Source organism: Jaculus jaculus, chromosome 3, assembly GCF_020740685.1.
Source record: "Jaculus jaculus isolate mJacJac1 chromosome 3, mJacJac1.mat.Y.cur, whole genome shotgun sequence".
Classification (NCBI taxonomy): Eukaryota; Metazoa; Chordata; class Mammalia; order Rodentia; family Dipodidae; genus Jaculus; species Jaculus jaculus.
The window spans coordinates 82,055,016-82,076,983 of NC_059104.1; the positions used below are offsets into that span (position 1 = coordinate 82,055,016).

Sequence of the window (21,968 nt, forward strand, 5' to 3'; positions counted from 1 at the left end):
AGAGCAGTATAAAATAAAGGATTTAGTGAGTAATAGTACACTGCTTATCATGAGTAATAGTACATTGCTTATCATGAGATGCCTGATGCCAGGAGGCAAGAGGAACCATGAGCTCACTCATTCATTAATTGCTATCTCATTATTGGGGAGTGTTGTTGACAGCGCTATTGTTCACTTTAATTACTTTTGGACTAAACTCTTTAGCCCTTATGAAAATCATTAGTAAGAATGTATCTGAATTTCTCACACCTAGCCCAGGTAGTATCTCCACACACCTTCTAGAGGAGTAATCAAGGCCCAGGGTCTTTTTGAAGCCAACACATGACTACAATCACAGCAGAGCTATAAACAGACTCTGATTCACACCCTGCTTCTCCTCACTGCTGTCATTTGCTCATCATGCTAACATGACTTAAAGGCACAGGTCAGGTATATAAATACAGTATTACAGAAGCCTAGGAAAGAACAGGTGTCATTCAAGCCTCAGAGAAGATGGAGTTCTTAAAGAAAGCTCTGTCCTGAGCCTAGCAGCTGTAATTATGACAAAACAACATAGGGAAGAAGGAAGCGATGTGTTGGCATGCTGAGAAATATTACCAAAGTCCTATATTCGAATCAGATTTTATGTAATTTATGTAATCCCTTTATCTCAGAAGCTCTTAGGTAGGCCCTATAAAATAGCTTAGTCACAAGGCCTAAATTAATTATATCCAGAACCTAGCTGAATCAAAGGTCACATCATTTGTATAAGCCTAGAACTAAGCTAGATACAATGTAAACCATTTTAAATAAGTCCTCTGTGTCTGAAGAAAATACCTTCTCAACTCTAAAAGCCCCCTTCCTTACTGTAATGTAAGGAAGTGCACCCTGTCACTCAACGTCATGTCCCAGCCTCTGTGCCTACAGAAGTTCTTTCCCAGACTGTCTGACACTCTTCCTGTCCTTCCCCATCCCACCATTGCACCCCTGCTACGTGCTCAGGGCCCTGGACTTTCATACTTGTACTACTGAGACATGTTTTTACTTGTAACCAATATCTAGTGTTTATTATATGTGAGATACAATTCAAAACACTGTACACATTTTGTCCATAATAGTATTCTTTATTTTACTTTGATAATTTCATGCAAATAATGTATTTTGATCATATTTACCCCTATTAGCTCCCATTGCCTTTCTTTTCCCATTAAGCCCCTTCTCTTCTAATCCCCTTCCCACTTGCATTTCTTTCTTTTCTTATTCTCTTTGTGACCCACTGAGTTACATTAGGGTTGCCTGCATGAGCACGGGTAAAGGATTACTTAAAAGAAAATAGGCAATTTACCAATGGCTACATCTCTGAAGGACATGACCCCCCACCACCACCACCATTAACTGCCAAAGGGAGGAGCAGGGTCTTGTGAGCCCTTTACATCCTTGACAGAATGCTAATGTGCTCTGTTTTGTACAGATAACCACAGATGGTATGTCTTCTTAACTGGCCTCCATGTCTCCAATCAGTTTAACCTTGTTGTCTTTCAAGCAGAAAAAAACTAATAATAATTTCCATCTTTGTGCCCTCTGCTTCAAACACCTTCAATTATGCCACGGTGTACAAATAATAAAGTTAAATCCCAGGAAATGGCAGTCAAAACCCCTGACAATTTGAACTGGGCCACAACCACCTTTCTAGTGAAGTGTCTACTCAAGCTAACAGGCCACTTACTTGGCATCCAAGAAACATACATGGTCAGCTCTGGCCTCTGTTTACCTTGGTGGTGGTCATAAGCTAAGTCCAAGAGGACATGACCTGGCTTTGGAGTTTAGCTGCATCACTTAATCACTCATGTGACTTTTGACACATTGCTTTGACCTCAATAAGCCTTGGTCTTTTTCACCTGCAAAGCAGAGATAATAATGGCACAAATCTTCTAAGGATACCTCATGAATTCGAATAGGTGACCAGTGTAAATGCTTAACATGGTGCCTAGGAAGGTGCAAATGTCCACTGGTCACGTGTAAACTGTTCTCTATAGTTCTTTAAACTAAAACTCAAATAATATCTGTAACTAGAAACTTTTCCAAATATACCCAAAACTGTTCTTTAATCTCATGCCACATTTAAATTTCCAAAAGTAATTTAGCATCAAGTAACTCTGCTTCTACAAGCTTGCCATCCTTATTTTGCTCAGCCTAAAATAGAAGTTTTTTGTGACTAAGAACTGTGTGATTCTCCTTTGTACCCCTTTAGAACAGACTTCAGGACCAAGCTCAAAACTGGTACTCCGTGAGGAGGTCCTAACTACCCCAAGTATGTGTCCCTCCTTCAAGCTTCTCTGCATTACATTTTCTAAATGTAATGTACTGTGTTTATAAAACCTCATGTTATAATTTTTAATTTGAGTTTTGAATTATAGATGCCAATTGAGCACTTTCAAAGTGCAGGAGCCTTATTTCAGATCTGATTCACTTCCAAAAAATTTCTCTGCCTTTCTAGGGGCCTCAATCCTATTTGTAAATCAAAACAGCCTTTGGAAGTTTTGAAGGAAAAAAAGACATAGTAGCTCCCAGGCCCCACACCCAAGTTCAGATTAGCTTGCCTGTGGTAGGTCTGATAATTTTATTGTATCACCAGAGCTGAGTAGTAACTCACTGTCAAACACAAATTGTAGGTCAACTAATTCTTCACTGTGTCCGATGGCAAGTTTCTGAGCTACAGCAAAGCCTCTTGCTCTTCCTAGCTCCGTGTTAGCATGTCATGCTCTCCATCCTTTCCCATATGTGGGCTTCATCCCAGCTCTTACTGTGTTCTTCCTGATTCTGCCCAACATGAGCCCAAAACTCAATTATAGAATTTTTATTTATTTAATTTAATTTATTTATTTATTTGACAGTGACAGAGAAAGAGGCAGAGAGAGAGGAGAGTGGGCATGCCAGGGCTTCTAGCCGCTGCAAACGAACTCCAGACGCGTGCGCCCCCTTGTGCATCTGGCTAACGTGGGTCCTGGAGAATCAAGCCTTGAACCGGGGTCCTTAGGCTTCACAGGCAAGCGCTTAACTGCTAAGCCATCTCTCCAGCCCAATTATAGAATTTTTATGTAAGCACAGTTCCCCCAAAACTTAAATTCTCCCTGCTGGACATAATTTCACGTGGATATTATCTTGCGGCTTCCACTCTGACATTCTTTGATAGTCTGTTCCATTTGGCATATCACTGCAGGGCTGAGAAGCTATGGGAGCTGTGTAGTACAGACCTATTTAAAGCCTGTCCAAGAATGAACCTGGAAAGAATTTGTGATAATTCAGGCAGGTCTTTAATGTGTCCGCACAGCTTATACTATGAAGAGAACACGATTTCAACAGCCAGGATCCATAGGGACTATACAGCATGCACAGGGAGGTGGAGCAGAGAGTGGACAGGTTCACTGGATGTCTGTGTGCAAAGCCTTGAGGACGATGCACCTGAAGCTCAGCCTTCTCAACCCCACCTCCTAGGAGAAATGCAAAAAACTCTTTCCCAGAGAAACAAATCACCATAGAAAAGATCTACTGGTGCTGGTATTTTTGCATCCTCCATCTGAATAGCCTTCTCCTAGGCTGGACACCTCACAGTGAGATGTTCCTGTGAACTGGTGTGCACACATTCATTCTCACACATCCTTCCCACTCAGTGGCTTGGAGTTCCATTCTGGCATGTAATGATGCAGCCCATGTTTGAGGGCAAAAACCTTGTTTTGAAGAAAGTCTTGAATATGACAGACAAAAATAAAATAGGGATAAAATGGGAAATTGGTGCAATTACAGAGCAATTCAGGGAGTAGAAGAAAAAAAATTTGAAAAACTACCATTAACATCCTCCAAAAGATGAGAAAAATGTTATATTCATGAAATAGGATGCAATTTTACAGAAAGAACAATTAGAAGACAAGAATTAACTTATGGGAATAAAACTTTAATAGCTGAATTTTGAAAACAGAGAAAAAGAACTGGAAAATAGAGTTGGCAAAAAAAAAAAAAGGCAAAATAAAGTAAGCTGGGCATGCTGGTGCATACCTGTAACCCAAGCACTCAGGAGGAGGCAGAATAACCCCAAGATAAAGGTCAGCCTGAGCTATGTACTCAGTTCAAGACCAGTCTGGGCTACACAATAAGATCCTGCCTCAAACATACATACATAAATAAATAAATAAATAAATAAAAATAAATAAATAAATAAAAAGTAGCCTAAAAGTACAAGGATAGAAAATATTATGCTAATAAGAGTAAACAAAAAAAACCCATATATGTAGAAAATATTAACCACAGTGTCAGGTATCATTTTAAACATTTACACTTATTTTTAAATGTACTGGCTATGGTTTGAAAACCCAAATGTTCCACAAAAGGCCCATGTGTTCAAGGTTTGGTCACTAGTCTGAGGTGCTATTGAGAAGTGGGAACCTAATAGAAGGAAATGATGTCAGAGGCGTTGTGCCCTTGAGGGGTACATTAGGACTCGGGACTCTACTCTTTCTCATATTCCTTCCCAGCTACCAAGAAGTGAATAGTCTCTGTCATGCCATCCCACCATGAGGTGCCATGCTGTCACATGCCCAGAAACAATGGGCCAGTCAACCACTGACTAGAAGATGTAAACCAAAATAAACCTTTCCTCCTTATAAGCTGTTTATTCCAGGTGCTTTGTCACAATGACAGACACTGACTAACACAGTACATGTACACTGCATTTGACCAACTTGACACAAAAAATGCAGTTAACCAGTAACTTTCTCTTAAAACAACTCTTCCAAAGTTATCACTTCTGAAAACTGGTGAATGGAAAGAAAGTGCCCCATTATTCACTTGTTATTACAACTAAAAGATGTTCCTGGAATGTTGTTGTTGTGTGTGTTATTGAGGGAACTTAGGACCCTGCACATGCTATGCAACCACTGAACCAGATACCTTTTTTTGTTTTTTATTTTGAGACAGGGTCTTGCTAAGCTACTCAGGCTGGCCTTGAATGAACTCTGTAGCCCAGGTAGGCCTTGAATTAGTAATGCTCTTGCCTTATCCTCCTGAAGAGATGAAATTACAGGCCTGTGCTACCAAATCCAGAGATAGTCCTGCTTGTTTTGAAATATGAAAAATAAGTCCCTGACATGTGTATGCAGTACAGTACTGGTGGGATTTTGAAACAAATTACCAAAAACTTATGCTGAACCCTAAAATACAAAAATAACCTTTAGTAAATTGAAGAATTCACAAAAGCACATGCTTAGTTCCGATGCTCTTTAGTGGCATGCCTAGGCTGCTTGATATAATACATAGACTCCCACATCAGCAAAACACAGAAAAAAAATGGGCAAAAGGGAAAAAGATAAATTTCTCCCCAGAAAGAGCATTAAAATGCATTGTAGGCTTTCCTTTCAGAAGCAAGGACAGTATTCTACTGGACATTGCTTAAGCTGATTATTAAAGAGAGGCAGAGATTGGTCCAAACCTGTCCCTCCTCTCGGAGAATGCACAGGTCCATGTGTTCAAAGCTGGCTCTCCGGGGCGGCCCTGTTCAGAAGAAGTGGAGTCTGTAGGAGGTAAGGCCTTGCAGGATGTGTTCAAGTGGTCAGGCTTGACCTCAAAGTGGACTGTAGGATCCCAGTCCTCTCTAGCTTTTGCTTCCTGGACATAAAGTACTTTGTTTCACTGAGTCTGTACCCCTGCCATGATGTGCTGCCCCACCACAGCCCAAAATAATAAAGTCATGGTTTGAAACCTCCCAAACTGTGAGCCAAAATAAACAGTTTCTCTTTATAAGCTAATTATTATTTCTGTGTTTTGTTATAGTGACAGAAGCTGACTAACAGATAATCAGTGCTAAGTAATAGAGACTATATGATAAGGTAAGGTGGATGGAGAGGCTAAGATAGAGTCTCTAAAGAGAAAAAAATATAACATTTTTTAGAAATAAAAATTGATGATTTAAAAGACCTAACTAGAGAAAGACTGTCTAGATAGGGGAACAGTATTTGTAAAGAATTTCAAGCACAGACTAGCATAGTATACAGTAGGAACATCAACAAGGAAGTAAAGAGACCCTGTCTCAGAAAAGGTGGGAAGTGTCTAAGAAATAACAAAGTTGTCCTTCTGGCTTAAACACACACACGCACATATGCATGCACATGCTCCTCCTCATACACAAACATGCATACACATACATATATACACACATGCAAAGAGAAAGTGGATGAACACACGGGAGTTGAGAGAGGCAGGAGTCAGGTCACACAGGCTGAGTCAAGTATTATAAGACCTACAATGTGCTCAGTGACCCCTCTCCCATAGTTAGATGAATTAACTTCCAGGGAACATTATGGGCCTCACCCTTGTCTTATTATTCCTTTTAAAATATATTTTTACCTAAAATTTTTCTAGAAAGAGAAAAAGTATTTCCATCAACTCTTTCTTTTTTCTAAGTGTTTTTTTTTTTTTTTTAATTGAAACCTAACAAATTGTCTAGTTACATTTTCCCACAAAGCCACAGACAGGGTAATAACTAAGTCTCTAGGCAACATATTCAAAGCTGTGACTAAAAATTTAAAAAAATCCACCCCCAAAAAATAATAAGGAAAGAAAAAACAAACCCCAGTCCTCAGGTTCAATGAAGAGAACCCAACTACACATGAGCTAATCAAGAGCAGTGTGCTGCTTGGCTCAGGAGGCTGGAGACATCCTAACAACTCCAGGCAGAGCATTAACTTCAAGTTGCCTGCTTCCAGTTTCCAAGTTTTGAATAAAGATCCTAGTTTTTCTATTACAAAACCCCTCTCATAAGTTGTTTTCTTTATAATGGCAACTCTAAAAAGTTCACTGAAGTTAACTGGATAATAAACCAGGCAGAAATCACTTTACAAAAGACAGAAAAAGCCCAAGATGCCACTCTCTCCGGAGAACCAATAGCTCAGTTTTATTGAGAGTAAAGAAAGACAACTTTCGCTCCTAAGAAATAGATTATCTACAAAATAGACACTTGGATTAGCTTTATCAGATATGTTCTGTGAAGATAGCTGAAGTTTTGTTTAATATGACTGCACAGGAGGATAAGCTGGGGTCCTCCTTCCCACCAACTGTATACAAGCAGAGGCAGTGACTTCATACAGCATGTGGATGGTTGCACTAAGTGATTTCTCATGCCTCAACCTATAAGCTCTAGGACTCAGGGCGTCTACAACTGGGACATAGGGAAAAGCCCAGATTGTACAGAGAAAAGCCAAGAATATGCTTTTTGTAGACCAAAATTGGGTTTTGTCATGAGATTTCCACTTAGTACTTCCTTGGTTTTAGTCCACAGGCTATGACTTAAAAACATAGGAAACTCATTATTGCATTCTTTTAAACCTGATCATGATCATTATTGTTTTGTTTGTTTGTTTGTTTGTTCAAAGTAAGATCTTGCTCCAGCCCAGGCTAACCTGGAATTCACTATATAGTCTCAAACTGGCCTTGAACTTGCAATAATGTTCTTACCTCTCATATGCTGGGATTAAAGGTGTAAGCTACCATGCCCTGCTAAACCTGATTTTAAAAGAAATTCTGAACTTACATATATACAATACTCAATGATTGTAATGGGGAGGTAATATGATGGAGAATGGAATTTCAAAGGGGAAAGTGTGGGGGTGGGGAGGGAGGGAATTACCATGGGATATTTTTATAATCATGGAAAATGTTAATAAAAATTTTAAAATTTTAAAAATTAATTAATTAATTAAAAATTAAAATAAAATAAAATAAAATAAATTTTAAAAAAAGAAATTCTGCAGACTCTACTTCTTTAACCTCTCCTATGGTCTTTCAGACTATCATCATCAACACCACTACTGGTCTGCATGTTATGTGACCAAAACTGAAGGTCATTGTCGCTAAGAAAAGCAGGTTTCCCTAAGCTAAGACCATAAGAAGGGAAGTTTACGTATGGGTTGGTGTTGAGCCTCGATAGCCCGGCACACAGAAAAGCTGTGCGCCCACTATTCAAGGTCACTTCTCAGATCAGTTCACTGATCCTGGCAGGGTGTCATGCAGTGTCCTTACCCCCAAACGTCCTCAAGTCCTTTACAGCTGTCCCTCTCCTACACAACCTGCAGCTCAATGAAAGCTGGTGTTTGCAGGTCCCAATCCCTCACTAACCTGAGGGCTTCCCAGAGCAGCAACTGTGCTTTATCACCTGTGTGATATCACATAGGTCACATGAGGACAGTGCACCTCACCTGTACAAACACAGTTCTGAAGTCAAGCAGACCTGAATTTGAGTTCACTCTCTGCCACTCTCTGTGTAGCCCTGAAGAAATTAACCACTTTATACTCTGCTTTTCTAAACTAAAATGAAGACAAAACTAAACACTATGCCATAGGATTATTATGAGAATGAGATTTATGTAGTCCTTATTAATGAAGACTGGCTTTGAGCTCACAGCAATCCTCCTGCCTCGGCCTCCTGAGTGATAAAATTACAGGCATCACACCCATTTGCTTTCATTAAATATTTATTTATAGAGTTCTTACATGAAAGTCACTATTCTATGCTCTTCAGGTAAGAAATGGTGTTGAGCAAAATAGCTCTTGTCTAGGAATTCACAATCTATTAAGAAAATGGAAACACAATGTATGTAGGGACTTATAAAGCAAGGCAGCTGGTTAAATGCAAAATAAAGGATGGCAAATGTTCCAGAGATGTCCAGTAAAGGAAATGAAAACTTCTGCCTGCACTGTCCTGATAAGAAGATGCCAACTGCACTGGACTCTGAAAAAACAGATGATTTTGACTGGCCAACAAGGCATACATGCATTCCAGGCAAAGGAGACATCATATTTTAGGTTCAAATACAAACACATACCAAATAGGTTGTGGGGGGGAATTGTGGGAGTTGCATGGAGACCAGTGTTTAAATCCAGACATCCAATTTCTAAATGAATGTTTGAGCTCATTTTGAAAGTCACAGTTTCTTCTATGTTTTCCTGAGAACCTAAAGGATATTCCTGAGCCATCCTATCATGTGTTCCTCCAAACAATCAAATTTTATCTATCATCATTCATTGTCAAGGTAGATAATCCATTAGGAAATGGTTATCCTAGCCCTGGAAAGAATGGCCTGAACTAAAAGTATCACTGATGAGATAAATAACAAAGAAAACCTGCATGGCTTATGGAGACTAAGGAGCAGTGAGGAGTGAAGGAGAAAACAAAGAATACTCCACAGCCTCTTGTCTGTATGAGGAAGCAAATGGTGGCACCATCAAATAAATGAAGATGTCAAAAAGAAGAGTCCCTTGGATGGAAGGTGAAAGATGTTTAGGTTTGGCCTTGAAGCTTCTATCATCCAAGTATAACTTCCTCACCTCTGCCACAAAAGCGACACAAAAGTCTATGGCTTTCTGCTGAGGAGACTGAATGCACCTGATCTCATCTCTCCCCCTCTCAGTCAGGCCTGGTTAGTATGTGAATGGGAGAAAAGCAACTCAAGTGAGCTACCTCGAGTATGGGTGGCCTGCTTTTGGCACTTTAAGGAGAGCTGACTAAGATGTTCATTAACTTACAGTGGGATTGTGCCCCAATGAAATCACTGGGAGTTGAAAATACTACAAATCAAAGATGCATTTAATACACAAAGCTTATGCTTGAGCAAAACCATCTGTCACAAAGCCATTTTGTAATAAAGTGTTGAATATCTGTTATTTATTGAATACTATTATCAAAAGTGAAGAACAGACTGACTTTACGGGTACACTTCTGCTCTACTATAAAGGCAAAAAACAAAAATCTTAAGTGAAACCACTGAAAGTCACCAGCCCTCTGTAGCTAGAATGTCTCAGAAATATCCATGCCCAGGTGGAAAAAAAAATGGTGCTGCCCAAATGCTGTGAGGCCCTCAACTCCTCAGATCATGAAGAGACTGATTTCACTGCTTTAGGTGGAAATCTCTCTCACATCAAGCAAGGGTTCCAAGGATGCAAAAGACAGATCAAGAGGATACATGCGTGAATGTATATATAACCCATATATTGTTTGCATACTTCCAGGTTGCATTGTTTATGCAGCTGTTCACAAACTCAGCTTGTCTGTTTATTTTCGTCCTTAGAAGAAACAGAGGAGAGAGTTCTGCCTATTAGGCACTGTGAGATCAAAGAGTCCCCTAACTAGCCTGTGAGAGTGTTCTACTCCAGCCTTCCAAGTGAGCAAAGATCAAAACGACACTGCGGCCCTCAGCTCAGCTCCCAGCAGGTTTGTATGGCACCTGTTGGGGTCCTCCTTTCACAGCTCATACCAAATGGACAGGCTTTGTGTCGTCTTGGGAGTGAGCCACAGAACAACATCGAAGCACTCAAAGGAGGAAAAGCATTTCTCACCAGGCTTGTTAAGATAATATGACTATGTCAGAGCATGTAGCAACACACTACTTTATGAACCAAAGGGAATGAGGTGAAACATGTAAAAGGGCTTGGAAAGGTCAATTGGCAAGCAAAAGGTTATCCAGCCATTTGGAAGTGGACCTGGATAATAGACAAATGGCAAACACTTGCTTTATTTTTCTCTTGGGCCAAGAGGAATAAAGTGATACCCTCTGTGTTTTCTTTCTCATCTCTACCATGTCACCCTTTTAATTGACTCTAATCACCTGAAGCAAGACTCTAGGTTGACATTTATTTTGAGCACCATTTTGGTTGGCACAGGACACAGGCATGCCCTTCCTTATGAGCTATGAATGGTGTCTTTTTCACCATGCCAGTCTGTGGCAGCCCTCACTGCCCTTTCCAAGCTGTCGGGGGTTTGTTTCAGACTATAACAACTGCCATAGCAATCAACGTTGTAACAACAAAAGGCTATGTGGCAGCCTGTGTAACTTTGTGTCCTAAAGTTCTCCCTTAGGGAAATTTCAGGGTGAAATGGATACTGAATTAGCTCTAGAGTCTTTAATCCAATCATGACAGAGAGTGGGTTTCTGATTCAGGACCCTGAACTTTGTTCTAGTGCTGCCCTTACACCTGCTGGCCTTTCTGGGGCTCAGAGAAGGATGCACTGCTATTTGATGCAAACTTGATTGCCACTGAAGTGACCAAGGGCTATTTCAGCAAAAAGCAAAGTGACAACTAAGTCACTGTATTCTCATCCACTCTTTGGAAATTCCACCTGCCATCTACCATGGGAAATGCTAGTCAGTTAAATGCTAATCATAAAACAACCATGAGGTGAGGAAGCAGAACATGCCTGGTGCCATTCTACTGGTATAGAAACTCTCTCAGAGTGCTGAGTGAGGACTGTGGTAAAGAGGGTAGGACATGTTGAGATGATGGTCCCAGAACGGAGGCTAAGAAATTGGAGCAACTCCACGGATAAGCTGGGAGTCCATCTAGAGTAGCTTCCACATTTCACATCAACTTTCTGCTGTGATCCAACATAAGGATCCCCATTTTCCAAGATAAAAAGAAAGCTTGCCACATTGTCCTCACTTCCGCTTTATCCACCATCTATTTTGTAGGCAAGAGATAGTAGAGAGGAAGCTAGCACTTCTAAGTAAATAACTGCTATGAATACAACTTCTGACCAGGAAACCTAGAAACTGTGTAAGCCATTTGCACTGGTATCTCTACACAGCACTGAACTGTGAGCAAGGAAGGACTGAGCACCTCCTTCCAAAGACGCATTTGCTTAGAGAGGGGCTGTGCAGCATTCCCTGCAAGACATTTACTGCTAGTGCCTGGCTCTCACCTGGCCTAACCCTTCTCCCTGGAATGTCATTCTCCTAGACCTTCAGCTCTTTGAGGACAAGGACTTGACTACATAGGTCTCTTGTGGTGGCTGTCTAGAGTCCCCTACACTCATACCATGGTGATTTACATACTTTAGGCATTTAATCTGCAGATGTTGACTGAAGACTACTTTCTCCTGTAGGAACCAACTGGGAAAAGGAAAAGGAAGTCAACCAGCCCTTTAAACACAGTGAACTTATCCCTTCAATTACTAAAACATTTCATTTCATAAAAGAAGAGTTCTTTATAAATAACTCACTTTTCTCTTTTCAAAATGCTATAAATAACACTATTATTAGCCCTTCTTCAGAACTGGGGAAGTTGTAACATTCCAGTATTAAATGACTGCCTAGTCATGTACTAATCCTTACTTTCACTCATTCAGACAGCTGCTGGGCACCACCATGTTTAGGTACTAGTGTGGCACATTTGACAGTCTCTATACACACTTGCTGATTTATCACCATAGCAATCCTAAGCAATAGGCATTAACATGCCTGTTTTAGAAATGAAGAAGCAAACACTCAGAGTGTCTAAGCAATTTGTCCAAGCCAGCACACTAAGACTAAGACTGCAAGCAAGGTCTGTGCTAGAGCTGTAACCAGCATACACCGATGTCTCTCAAAGCAACCTCCAGACAGAGCCAGACCTCCAAGAAGAGCTTTGTCACTGCACAGCAGCAGTCCCTTCATGCTGACCCCACTGTAATGATTCACATGTGTTCCTATGCTTCTTTTTTATTTATTTATTTATTTGAGAGGGGGAAAGAGGCAGAGAGAAAGAAAGAAAGAGAGAGAGAATAAGAGCACCAGTGCCTCCAGCCAATGCAAACAAACTCCAGATACATGTGCCACCTTGTAATCCAGTTTATGTGGATTCTGGGGAATCAAATTGAGGTCCTCTGGCTTTGCAGGCAAGCAACTGAACCACTAAGCCATCTCTCCAGCCTGTGTTCTTACACTTCTGTGTAAAGGTATTTACATCTTCTGCCTATCTGCCTTGTCTTTAAAAAAAAAAAAAAAAAACCATACTGCCAGAAATGGTCCTTTATTTTTTTTAAAGGCTCATTATACTTACAGCAAACCTTGACATACAAAGGGTCCTGGATAATTTTGGTCAAATGGATTAAACTTGGGTTAACTACTGTGTATATACTCCTGGTTAGACTTAGTTTCTCTTTCTTTTGTTGTCTTTACATAGCATATGTCAATCTGTAACCAATAAAATTCTTCTTTCTCATATTATATTTATTTATTTGAGAGAGAGAAAGGGCATGCCAGAGCCTCCAGCCACTGCAAAGGAACTTCAGAAGCATGCTCCACCTTGTACATCTGGTTTATGTGAGTACTGGGGAATCAAACCTGGGTCCTTAGACTTCACATACAAGCGTCTTAACCACTAAATCATCTCTCCAGCCCTAACTTCTTCTTAAATATAGAAACTACAAGATCAAATCATTGAAGCCTGAAATATTTTTTAAATCTAAATAAATAAAGACATCTTATTATAATCTTGATTTCAACCCATCTGAGCACACTTCTATACAATATTCAACTTTTTCATGAACTTCAATGTCTCTAGTTTCCTTAAAACCAAAATCAGGGCTGGAGAGATAGCTTAGTGGTTAAGGCATTTGCCTGAAAACCCAAAGGATCCTAGTTCGATTCTCCAGGACCCACATAAGCCAGATATACAAGGGGGCATCTAGAGTTTGTTTGCAGTGGCCAGAGGCCCTGGTGTGCCCATTCTCCCTCTCTCTCTCTCTCTCTCTCTCTATCTATCTTTCCCTCTCATAAATAAATAAATATATAAAAAGAAGGCTGGAGAAAGCCTTTAAAATATCAGGTGCTATTAACTTATATCCATCTCTATCAATTTTTTTTCTCTGCCTTAGTTTCTAAAGACTATATTATTTCAACCTTCTCAATTTCTACCAACTCCTAAATTTTCAATAATGCTGATTCTGCCCCAACCATTCTAATGAAAATGATATGTCAAGATCATCAACAGCCAGTTCTAGATCCAGTTGATGTCTTCAAGTGCAGGGTATGAGTTTGCATTGTTTCCAAGCTCCCAGAGCTGCTAGTGCAGTGGCATGGACCACAGTTCTAAGTACTGCTTCTCTGGACATTTCAGTCTTTACCCACTACATCCCTCAGGTGTATCTAATGCCATCAATACTTCATTCCTTTTAAAATTGTCTTCTTGACACTTCTGATTTCTCTCTTGCCTCTCTAGCTAGGGTTTTGCTCAGGCTCCTAATTTTCCCCTGCCTATAAATGCTGGGATTCTTCAGGGTTTTGTCTTTGACCCACTTCTACCACTACTCTAGCTCCTCATCTCTTGCCTGCATGAAAAAAGTGCCCCCTAATGGGTTCTCTCACCATCTGACTTGTCCTTGTCAAGGTCATCTTCCACAATGGTTCTCCCCAAATGCAAATCTAGCTTTGTTTTCCCCTTCTTTAAACCCATTTTGTGGTTTCCCAGAGCTTACAGAATAAAGTCTCTGAAGAATGGCCCCTTCTTTCTAACCTTACCATACCCTGGGCACTTGTTCATTACACTTTACATTCTATTGGCATTGACTTGTCCATGGTTCCCAAATGCATATGCTATTTCAAGCCACTCCACCAATGGTCACATTTTTTTAACTCTCCTCGGTATGTCTCCAGCCTAACCCTAGAAATCTCATTCCTTTGGCTAATTTTCATTCATCCTTTAAGATTAAGCTCAGGTTTTCTCATCCAGTAAACATTTAGTGGCCTCTTCCTGCACAGATAGGTGAATCCCTTCCTCTAGGCTCCCACAGAGCTTTGACAGTGCTCTGTAGAGCATTTGAACTGATTCTAGTGTGCCTGTATTCCTCTACTATTCAGGAAATGCTGCATGCAAAATTTATCTTTTAGCTGCTTCCCAAACCTTGCAGAGTGCTAGCTTTGGATGCATGCTTTTGAAACTTACCTAAATTTCTTATTCTCTTCTACCAAATGAAAATGCTTATAAGGTAAGTCCAAAGCACCTTCCAGCTTTCAAAGTACATGGCTCTAATTAGAGATACTTCTCTATGTGCAGGAGGAAAAGCAGCTGGCTTAGTCAAACTTGTTGGCTCTCCAAGCCACTTGCCATCCCACTTTGCCCTCTGGTCAACACGAAAATCTTCACATTAGGACAGTTGTCCAAATAATGAGCTACTAACTACACCCCTGGAGAGCCTACAGAGCTGAGGTGAGATACAGATGCAATACTGAGAAGAATGGTCATGCTTCTCCTCTCTTTGAAGTATCTCTACAGCAGAACTGCAGTCCACAGTGGTAGCTTAAAGAGATAAATCAGCCCAGAAAAGTTTTCTTTGCACAACAGTATTACAGAAGAACAAGTTTTCACCAATCTTTTGAGTACAAGCAGGTATACAGTTTAACAGGTCTTTTCTCTCATTACTACATTGCAAACAGTTGGTTCCTTGCTATGCAAACAGCATACAGTATACTTACGCAAACTAAGATGGCTACAGTGCCACTAGGAAATATAATCTTGTGGGACTACCATTGTGTGACAAAAGTCATTATGCTGCAGTGATGGCACAGGAACTAAACACACACTCAGCTTTGCCCAGTTGTGTTAAGCTGTGCTCTATGGAAGAGAACTAACACATCTTCTGTCCTCCATGCAGAATTCTGATGGACTTGACTAATCAACTGATGTATGAATCAGAGTCAAAAATATCCAATTGGGAAGCTCTAAAATTTCCAATGTGAACAACAATGATGCAGTGTTGTTTATTCCTCTGCTACAATTGGAATACTAATACTTTCCTATAGATGGTGCATTTAACCCCCCTCCCCCAAAATCCACAAATGTTTATCGACCATGCTTAGGACATATAAAATTTTGTACAGAATTATATTTTGCATTTTCCTGAGTTTTTCATCTAATGCTAAAGAATCTCAAACATGTCAACCAGCAGACTGCTATGTGTATTCAAGACAGAAACAAATTAAAAGAGGAACAACCTATCTATCCATGTCACTCTCGGGGCTCACTACAAAGTAGAATTAAGCTCAGTGTGGTCATCCTGTCTATTCCTGGTACAATGCAAGCTCTTAGTTCATCAATAGATATAGAAAATATCCTGACACACTGAAGCATCTAGGTCAAAAAGAAAAACATAAATTTATGAAGTCACAGAAACACACACCATTTACTAAGAGAGTGTAAACTGAGCCTATCTCTACAACTGCTAAGCTGAGTTTACACAGGTTTGAAAACATGCATTATAAACTTGTTTAAAATATGACTTCATTTTAGAAATCCTGCAACACTTATACAATTTCCAATGCACTAAAAGAGGCAAGTGAGTTCACCAATAGTTTTATGTCCAAATGGGTCAGTACTCTTAAATAATATGAAGAGCATACTCAGGGAATTTTCCATTATGTTAGCATAGACCAGGTTTTCTCTTTAAAAAAAAAAAAAAAAAAACTGTGTTTAAGCCATGCATGGTGGCACATGCCTTTAATCCCAGCACTTGGGAGGCAGAAGTCGGAGGATCACCATGATTTTGAGGCCACCCTGAGACTACCTAGTGAATTCCAGGTCAGAATAGGCTGGAGTGAGACCCTATCTTGAAAAAAAAAAAGTGCTTAATAGAAGTTATGCATATTAGGTGACTATTTTCAGCTTCTTGGGATTTTCTCTCTGAAAGTTTTAAAAGGCTTTGCAAGTCTCTTATTAAGTTTATGAGACATTAAGGTGTTAGAAACTCCTGGGCCCTCCTTATGGATGCATAACTTAAAGGCACAGATGAAGAACAAGAACAGAACATAGTCCCACATGTGCACAGGCCTTTCTTCCAGGCAATCTCTAGGTAAATGCTCAAGGGTTTCAGTCTTCGAAGGCATAGGCATCATCTACAACTGTAAATTCAAATCCCAAGTCCCACAGCTCTCAGTATCCTCATCAAATCCCAGTATATCCCGTTGCTCCAATGCCTTTGTCATGTTTAAGCTGTTGTGAAGAGTTGCTATGTGCTAGTTAACAGCTGCCGTTTTGCCCCAGCCCCCGCCAAATAGGTTACACTTTAGTCTTGTGGATTAAATTGAAATGAACTATTATTCCTCACAATGAAATATAATCAAAATGAACTTAAATAAGATTCTTCTCTAAACATAACCAACAGTTTGCTATCTAAAAATAAGGCCTTAAATTCTGAGTCTTCAAGCTGACACAGATCATTCTGGATAATATGTATTTCTGACTAGCTGCATATTATAAGTATTTAGACAAAAAAAAAAAAGTTGAGAATAGCAGCAAATCAAAGCTGCATGTGTAAGTCAGGTGGTCCCCGAGGCAGGAGAGAAGTCACTTGTACAGAAGAAGCAGGGGAAGGCTAAAGCATCGTAAAAACAAGTTGTGTACAGTAAGAAAAGTAAGGTCAAAGATGGGCAGGCAGAGATAATTGCGAACAGGTTAGTAAGGATTCAAACCACGCCTTCAGGACTGGGGACTGAGCCTGTCAACAACAACAACAAAATTTCCTTAGGCTGGAGAGATGGCTTAGTGGTTAAAGCACTTGCCTGTGAACCCTGAGGACCCAGGTTGGACTCCTCAGAAACAGTTGCATAAAAGCCAGTCATGGTGGTGCACACCTTTAATCCCAGCACTTGGGAGGCAGAGGTAGGAGGATCACCATGAGTTCGAGGCCAGCCTACGACTACATAGTGACATCCAGGTCAGTGTGAGCTAGAGTAAGACCTTACCTCAAAAAATCAAAAAAAAAAAAAAAAAAAAAGTCACACACACCTTTAATCCCAGCACTTGGGACTCAGGGGGCAGAGGTAAGGGAATTGGGGATTGCAGTGAGTTCAAGTCCACCCTGAGACTACATAGTAAATTCCAGGTCCGCCTGGATTAGAGTGAAATTCTCCCTTGAAAAACAAAACAAAACAAAACAAAAACACATAAGTCAGATGCACATGTGTCTGGAGTTCGTGTTTGCAGTGGCTACCAGGCCCTGGCATGCCCATTTTCTCTCTCTCTCTCTCTCTCTCTCTCTCTCTCTCTCTCTTCTCCCTCAAATAAATAAATAAATAAAAATATTTTAAGATTTAAAAAAATGCTTTAACATCTGCATGCCAAAACACACAATACGTGCTAGATACAGCTGAAGGAAACGGCACAGCCTTTGCTTGCAGGAAGCTCAGAGTCCTGTAGAGGCAAACAAGGCCATTAATATGGTGCACTGAGGACGCAGAGGGTGTCCTCAATGTGTAGGAATCTAGCGATTTGTAGGACATGTTCTCTGGCTTTCCTATGTGAAAATGAAAACCAAAAGAAAAGAAGATGCATGGCATTTTAAAGAGTTTATGCCAAAACGGTAATGTTCTGTCCATAGAAGAGCAGCGATTAGCTGTGTCAACAGCAAGCCCTCACATGCACCTATGTCCAAGCTGAGGAAGGAAAGGAACTGGCCTAGAGCTTTGGGAAGCTTGCCTGGTTTACCAAGTGTGTGGCGGAGCTGGAAACTGAGTTGGCAGGGCAGGTTCCAATCCTCTGTGTTCTTATTATGTTTTTATCTAAACAGATGTTGAGACACATGGAAATTCCTCCTTAAGAGAAGAAAGGAAAAGCCCACTCCCTGGCAAGAGCAAAGCACACCACCTCCCAGGGATTAGAGGAGTGAATATCTTCCATGCTGAACCATGGGGCTATTTCAGGATGGGGCATAGGCAGAGGACCGATGTGGCCCTAAGGGGTGTGACAGTGAGATGCAGGGGACTGCCAGAACATGAAAAGCCACACACCCAGCCCTAAACGTGCAGCCCTCGCTTTACAGTAACCCTGTCTCATCCAAGTGGCCTCATGAAGTTCGTTTTTGCAAAGCCACCCACTTCCTTAAGAGGAAAAGCCTAGGACAGTGGGTGACAAACTGGCTAGAGACACCTGTGCCAGTATTTGTTGACATAACAACAGGCTCCTTCAAGCTCAGCACTGGCCTTGAGCAGTAACAGGAAAGTTTGAAGGCACTGGGAATACAATAAATACCAGAAAGCTGACCATGGGAGCTAAGCATGACCACACCAGGCTCCTGACAGACAACAGTGGAGAAAAGCCATTTTAATTTCATACCTTAAACTGTCAGAGACTGCTCTAGTATGACTTTGTTTTTCAAATGATATTAAATTGTAATGAAGCAAAAACAATTATAATAAAGAATAACTTGTGGGTAATAGCAGACTCATAGTACTAGTTTAAAGGCTCTCTATTTAAAGGGTATAGCAGGACTCTGGGATGTTGATTAAGTGATTTTTATTAGTCTGAGTTTTGCTTTTCTTCACAGTCTACAAAAAAAGAAAAAGTAAAATGGATATCTCAGTGCTTTTGCCTAACTGTAAATTATTTTTAAGTGCTCTTAGAGCATAGTTTTAAAACTGAAATGTATGGAAAAAAAGAAAATTTCTTTTCCAGTTTATAAATAAATGAGTGGGACAGAAATGATTTTTATCAATGCAATAAAGATTTTCTGCATGATAAAACTTATTTATTGTTTGGTTTTTGAAGAAGGTCCTTATATTCTGCCAAAATTATTTAATATTTTTAAATTTATTTGTTTTTGAAATGATTTATAAACATCCTTATCATTAAAGACTTACTTTTCAGTGATGTTTTACAATAACTTCTTTGATTCAATTTAGAAAATTGTTTAATTATGGAAAAATTTAACCCATAACACAACTTTTAAATTTTTTACAGGAAAATTGTGTCCAAAAGTAAAACTGCATATATTCATAAAAAGAACAGAAATCATAATAGCTAAAATATAGGAAAAGCTATTTCATTTAAATGTCTTCCAATTATTAGTTGGAATTTTTTTTAACAAGAAGGTTTAAATCAACAATATCTATAATAAGAAAAACTGGAAACAATCTCAAAGCCCATCAACAGGCTGGAGAAGTAGACTGGTATATTTACACTCTGTGTTGTGTGGTTGCAAAAGTGAATGGTACAGCCACACACCACAGCCAATGAGAACCGTAGAAACACAATGCTGTGTGAGAAAGCAAGTATCTAAGATGCATGACCATAATGCTATGATGTTTGAAAGGAGAGCAGAACAATGCATGGCTAAGGGAGATAAGCATCAGGATGACAGAGGAAGGCAGAACAGAGAGAGGGGACACTGGTGACCTCTAATGGGGACAGCATCAGGCAACCTTAGAAGAAATATTCTTTTTTTCTAAGCTGGGTAGGGGCCAATTTGTGTTTAGTTGACTGTTACTCTGCACATTCTACTTGTATTTTATCAGTATTTTTATCTACTGAGTATTTATGTGTGTGCAGATGAATCCAGGGTTGTGTGTACACTAAGCCCAAGTTCTACCAGAGAGGACATGGAACAATGTCCCATCTTTTATTCAATTTGAAAATGTGGACTGAAACACATACCCTATGACTTCAACTATGTGAGAATTTCAGTGCTCTAAAGTAAAAAAGAAAGATGTCCTAATCATTTTAGGGATGGTTTGATATATCTTAGAGATTAAAAATTAAATAATAAAATTCAAATCAGATCAGAAATGTGTGTATACATACATATGTGCTTCCTTCTCTTTGGGTATTGAGATGAACTTCTAAACCAGCCACAGTTATGGAGGAAGAGATTTATTGAAGATGGAGGGGAAGTTCCATAATGGCAAATGAAGCTGGCCCACTTTCACAGATCCAAGCAAAGACAGAAAAGCCACAGCCAAAAACCCAAAAGCCACACCAAAAAGCAAATAAGCACACTACAGAACTTCAGGCAGAACTGAAACACTTTACATATCTTTAGACTGGAATTCCAAATCCACTGCCACACCTTAGGGCTAGTCCCTAAGATCCACCTAGTGACACTTCCTCTCGCCAGGTGGAAGATCGAAATTACAAACTTTAATAAAATCCTAAATATTTGGGGGGCCATTTATTTAAACTACCACATTCTGCCCCAGGCCCCTAAAAGATTTAATACCATTTCACATCATATATTGTGTTTAGTCCAAATTTAAAGGTCTCCACAATCTTTACCAACTTAAGATAATTCTAAAATCTTAAGTCTTATCTGAGATTTAAGATGGTCTCTTAGCTGTGAGTCCTGTAAAAACAAATTATACACTTTTAACATACAAAACACAGAGTAAACATTATAAGGCATAGTAAGGAGAGGCTAGGACAATACAAACTCAATAACCATCAAGCATACATCAAACTTCTATAGTTTAAGTCCAATATAACCAGAGTCTGACAGTATCTAGATTTTCCAATGTTGACCCTCCAGCTGGGCTGAGTAGCCAGGGAAAATTTCTGTTCTTAGCCAACAGCCTCTATGGTAGTCCTTGCACAGATCTGGTATTTCCAAAACATCTTTTGGTCTCCATGGAAACCACAGTCCATCTTTTAATGGCTTTGTCAACCTCAGGGTCATCACAGCCTGTCTGTATGCTACATCTCAGCAGCAGCTTCTGGGATTGTGTGTGCTTTATGACCACATTTACATTTGTTTTTAATGTTTTAGAAACCAATATCAGGTGTGTAGGACACAGCTATATTTTTTTTTGTCCATTTTTAGAGAGAAAGTATGTGAGAGAGAGGCAGGTAGAGAGAGAGAGAGAGAGAGAGAATAGGCATGCCAGTGTATCCAGCCACTACAAACAAACTCGAGATGCATGTGCCCTCTTATGCATCTGGCTTATGTGGGTCCTGGGAAATTCAACCTGGGTCCTTGGGCTTTTCAGACAAGCAAATTAGCCTCTAACCCATCTCTCTGGCCCCACATCCATATTCTTAATTTAGGGATGAAATAAATCATAACCTTGAAGAACAGAGTTGTTGGGTTTTTTTTTTCAGTCAACTCTTTTAAAAAGAATTTGTATTTCTATCAGTCTTTCCTCAGGCATACTCTCTATTCCTTTAATATAAAGCTGTTGGGCCATTTCCTTAAGATTGTTAATGTATTTGACAATAGCAGTTTCAGTAATCTAAAACCAGTCTTAGTGTTTGTAATTTTATGTTTTCTAACTTAAAATCTTAAATCTCTCAGTTCAATATTTTTAGCCAAGTGTATCAGTCAATTAAAATTAAAATTTCTGGGCCTGGGCAGCAGAAGGCAGCCAGCCCTTATGTCAGTAGTCCAGTTGCAACAAGGTTTTCTGTCATCTTTTCTTTCCCTTAGAAAG

General features: G+C 39.8%; 1 protein-coding gene and 1 long non-coding RNA gene across 2 annotated transcripts in view; both read right to left on the reverse strand.

The window, feature by feature from the left end:
- Barx2 (BARX homeobox 2) overlaps positions 1 to 21,968 on the reverse strand; it is a 74,726-nt gene that overhangs the window by 36,588 nt on the left and 16,170 nt on the right. The window lies entirely within an intron of this gene.
- Positions 6,916 to 21,614, reverse strand: LOC123459391. The gene is made up of 3 exons (XR_006636287.1): positions 21,605 to 21,614; positions 15,895 to 15,897; positions 6,916 to 6,954 (listed from the first exon to the last, which is right to left on the reverse strand). It is a non-coding gene; the product is annotated as an uncharacterized LOC123459391 (long non-coding RNA).